Source organism: Pundamilia nyererei, unplaced genomic scaffold (genome assembly GCF_000239375.1).
Source record: "Pundamilia nyererei isolate P.nyererei 1_Seehausen unplaced genomic scaffold, PunNye1.0 scaffold00006, whole genome shotgun sequence".
Lineage (NCBI taxonomy): Eukaryota > Metazoa > Chordata > Actinopteri > Cichliformes > Cichlidae > Pundamilia > Pundamilia nyererei.
In genome coordinates this window covers 3,837,090-3,841,820 of record NW_005187407.1, presented here as the reverse complement: position 1 = coordinate 3,841,820, position 4,731 = coordinate 3,837,090, and positions in this window count along the sequence as shown.

The following is a 4,731-nucleotide window of genomic DNA, read 5'->3' as shown; positions in this document are numbered from 1 at the left end:
TGCTTGGGCTCCTGCCCTTGGCCCACGCACCTGCAGCTGATCTCGAGCGAATTGCAGTTCTCTGGCTCTTAAGGCTGGGGCTCTGAGCTATTCGTCGCTGGAATATTGAATAACTCTCGTTAGTATTGCCTGGCTTCCTTGCGATTCTACTGTTCCCGTGTTTTGCCTTCGACTTACCCTCGTCTGTGTAACAGGTTTGACTGGATCAGCCCTTTTGTGACCCCTGGACCCCGTGAGTAGGAGAGTGAGCTGAGCTGCTTGTGTGGAGACTGTTTGGACGAGGAGCAGAGCGAGTGCGAAGAAGTGTGTCTCCCCAGCCTACTGATCCCCGGGACCCTGGTGTTTCCCCCCCCCTTCACGTGTATATAGTGCACCAGTGTGATTAATAAAGTGTCGTTGAGCTGTGCTACCTCAGTCTGCGCCTGAGTCCGTCCACCGCTGTGACATGCTCTGCCAGAAAATCACATATAACATACACAGAGGTGAAGAATATTACTACTATTAAACATTAGAGAGACAACAGATACCATACTGATTGTGAATGAATAAAGTATGGTATCATTTTCAATTCAGGTGTCACAATAATTTATCCAAACTATATATCGGTCGCAGGGTTAACACATAGACACAAACAACCATTTGCACTCACACCTAGGGGCAACCTATCCCCACTAACTGCATGTCTTTGGACTGCAGGAGGAAGCCAGAGTACCCAGGAAGAACCCACACAAAGACGGGGAGAACATGCAAAATCTACACAGAAAGACCCCAGCCTGATGCTGTGAGGCAACAGTGCTGACCTCTGTGCTACTGCTGTGTGTATGCATTCAGATTTTTCAGTTGCAGAAAATGCAACTGAATGAATCAAATATTGAACAAAAATATATTCTAACATTCTGCATTCTCAAATTTCACAGAGTAAATTTTTGATGAACAGAAAAAGTATTAATTATAAAAAATAATAATATTATATATTATTAAAATTTTCTGCAACCATGACCAAAGTCACAATCATCATTACAGTATTGTGGACTTACTGCTTGGCTAATAGTGACAAACTTCAGGAGAGATCATGATGACAGGAAACTGCAAACAACACTGTGAATGCAAGCTTTTTTTTCTTGTTTCTGTGACCTCAGCGTGCTGGCAGACTTGTCCAAGAGTTTAAAAAGTGATAATTAACTACTCTGTTTGTCTATATTCTATGTATCATATGGGAATAAAAAGATTATTTGAGAAAATCTGTTTTGAATCTAGTTTTTATATGTTTAATTTTATAGTAAGTAGAAATTTTAACCCAAACGTTAATGGTAACATAACCCTTGTGATGGGTTCTGAGTTTCGACCCAATTTTTGGCAACCCCAACTTTAAACGTTGGTCAATTTAGCCCAATTTTTGGATAATTATCCTAACCCAGTGTGCTGGATCAAAACAGTAACCCAACCTTGTTAAGTTGAAACAACCAAGCGTTGGTTTGGTCCATATTTGACCCAGCGTTGGGTTACAAATTGGCTCATTTTTAACCCAGCGTTTTTTAGAGTGCATGGAGAACTGTTCTGGCAAACTGAAAAGAGAATTAAAATGAAAAAAAAAAAAGCCAAACAGACCATCTTGGAATCAACAATCAAAAAATGATCGCAAATTTATGAAAAATAATCACTGGTTCATATTTCAATTAAATATGAATATGTTCCTTAACTGTAAACAGTTAAGATGTGATTTAGTTTACATCCTTCACCCAGCATATTTGTCCGGGCCTTCAGGTAAACATAGGAATAATTTCAGTCAACATGGCTTATAGTAGAGATTCTGTAGGAAAGATTGCTAGCTCTAATATTAATATCACCAAATCCAAGGACACACCAACTGCTCAGATTTCTAGAAAAAAAATTTTTTTTTAATTTTCAGTCTATCCATTCATTTTCTTCTGCCTAATCAATTCAGGTTCACAGTGGTAGGGTGGGGGGCTACAGCCTGTCCCAGTGGTCATAGTTAGTGTACGATACCTTTGGACAGGGATCAGTCTGGTACATCTCCTCACCAACTTCACTGGAGTGTGCACTCTTAAGTATTTTTCCCACATCTGAATAAAAAATACTGATATTTACAAATAACAGAATCAGCTGATGCTGCCTGAGTGAAATCCTGATTATAAATGTTAGGAACAGAGACAGGGAGGTACTGTTTGAAGTTTATTGTTAACATGAGTCAATGATCATTTACAGCAGTGGTTCCCAGACTTTTTTTTTACCAGGCCCCCCTTTGTTTTGCAAGAAAACTGGGGGTCTCCGCAGGTCTTTTCTAGGAGGGTGACATGGCTGCCCTCCAGTGATCCTCCATGGGCTCTTATGCTCTGGAGGGCCTCTAGATGTCTGGGGCCCGGATCTCCTCCATGCCTGCTTCATGTCCTGTTGGCAGGGCTATGGCTCCCAACACCTACTGTTAGATACTTACATGGAGAAACCTTTTGAATACAAGCATGCTCACGCACACAGGTGTGCACACAGGTGAAATCCTGCAGTGCCCACAAGGTCCCTCTGTTCAAGAAAGCACATGTACAGGCCCATTTGAAGTTTGCCACTGAACAACTCAGTGATTCAGAGGAGGACTGGGTGAAAGTGTTGTGGTCAGATGAGCCAAGCTATTTGGCATCAACTCAATTCGCCGTGTTTAGAGGAGGATTGCTGCCTATGACTCCAAGGATATCGTTCCCACCATTGTACATGGAGGTGGAAACATTATGGTTTGGGGTGTTTTTCTGCCAGGGGGACAGGACAACTGCACCGCATCAAAGGGAGGATGGATGGGGTCATCATCAAATCTTGGGTGAGAACCTCCATCCCTCAGCCAGGGCATTGAAAATTGGTCATAGGTGGGTATTCCAGCATGACAGTGATCCAAAACACATGGCCAAGGCAGCAAAGGACTGGCTCAAGAAGAAGCATATTAAGGTCTTGGAGTGGCATGGTCAGTCTACAGACCTTAATCCCATAGAAAATCTGTGGAGGGAACTGAAGGTTTGTGCTGCCAAATTTCAACCATGAAACATTAATGACTTGGAGAAGATCTTCTGCAAAGAGGAGTGGGACAAAATCCGCCTGATATGTGTGCAAAAATCAAATCACAAAATCACCTGGGGCTCAAATGATTTTTTTCTCTGGCTGTATCTGGGTTTTTCCACTATTGACTGTGTCTCGCAATCCGGACTTTTTCTCAGATTGCTTTATGTAGCCACCGGTGCTATCTGTAGAAAAATATTACACCACTGGACTTTCATGACAGTACTGAATAGTGCACGTCTTTGACTGGATTTGAAAATAATGGTATACTAATTAATATTATATGGAGAGTCATCACTCATTCAGTAAATGCTATTTGGATAGTCTGCAAAAACTTAACATTCAGTGTTTTCTCAATTTCTATAAGTCACAAGAGTAAGCCTGCTGATGTTTTGTTTCTTTTTACTCTACACTAATACACGGTCATAGGAGAATGCGTGTCTGCGCGAAATGTGATCGGAGCCATCTTGAAAGGAGAAAAAAATAAATATTTAATAACACTGAAAGAAAGATGATACTCAAGACACCTTAAACAACCTACACAAGTTTAAAGCCACAAATGTTCCAGGAAGAAGTTCAGAAATTCTTTGAGGGCCAGACATGTTAAAACAATAGCAGGGTGTGGGGGGAAATCTGTATTAGTGCCAAGAACATGCAGGAATGCGGTAACTATTTCACTCAATTTCCAGCAAAACCCCACAGAACTATGTTCACAAACCACACTGAACATAGTTCTGTGGGGTTTTGTTTCGTTTTGTTTCGTGACTGTGTGACTTGGAGCCATTGATATATCAGTGCATATGTTGAAGCTTGGTAGTCTTTTGATTTTCCACCAGTAAAATAATTCCATGTCTAGATCAGTTAGAGGTTGGTTCACGAATATTTTTGAGTCTGTCCCAGTCACTTTGAACTCTTTTGGCGGATTCTTTTACATTTTCACAAGATTCTACACCGTGAATGATTCATGATTCGGTAGCTTGTAGGACCGTTTTCAACAGTACAACAATAGGATATTAGCCCTTTATTGTCATTATCATTCATTAGTAACGTGAAGAATTTTATCAGTCTTTCACATCATTGTGAAGAACTTTTTTCTCACTCTTCTTTAGGTCAAGTGAAGTGGCTTTGTTGTCATTTCAACCATGTGCAGTGGTACAGTACATAGTACAGTGAGACAGCATTCCTCCAAGACCAGGGTGCTACATATAGCAGACAATCAACACAGAACTACATAAAGTGTAAATGTGCAGAAATTGCAAAAAAACCCAAAAACAAACAAAAACAGTGCAACACCAGAACAGAATGATACAGACACAACAGTGTGCAATAGAAAAGTGCAACAATGGCAATGGGTTGTGCAAAAAGTAACTTGATGTATGAAGGTGTGTGCGTGCGTGTGTGCGTGCACATGAGTGTGTGTGTGTGTGTGTGTGTGTAACATTTATGGTCTCAGCCATTGCAACACCTTGAGTTGTGGCTGTGGGACAGATGACTACATATTTGAAACTTTAACATTTTGATTTACAGGGAAGTCCATGGCCAACTCCGTGATTGTAAGGTGCTCGGATCCCATGGCTTCATACATCATCCCTCCATCACCATGACTGAAAGTTGACAAGCAAGTCATACTTGTTCAGTTATTTTCTTTTCTAAATGTACTGTCATGAACTT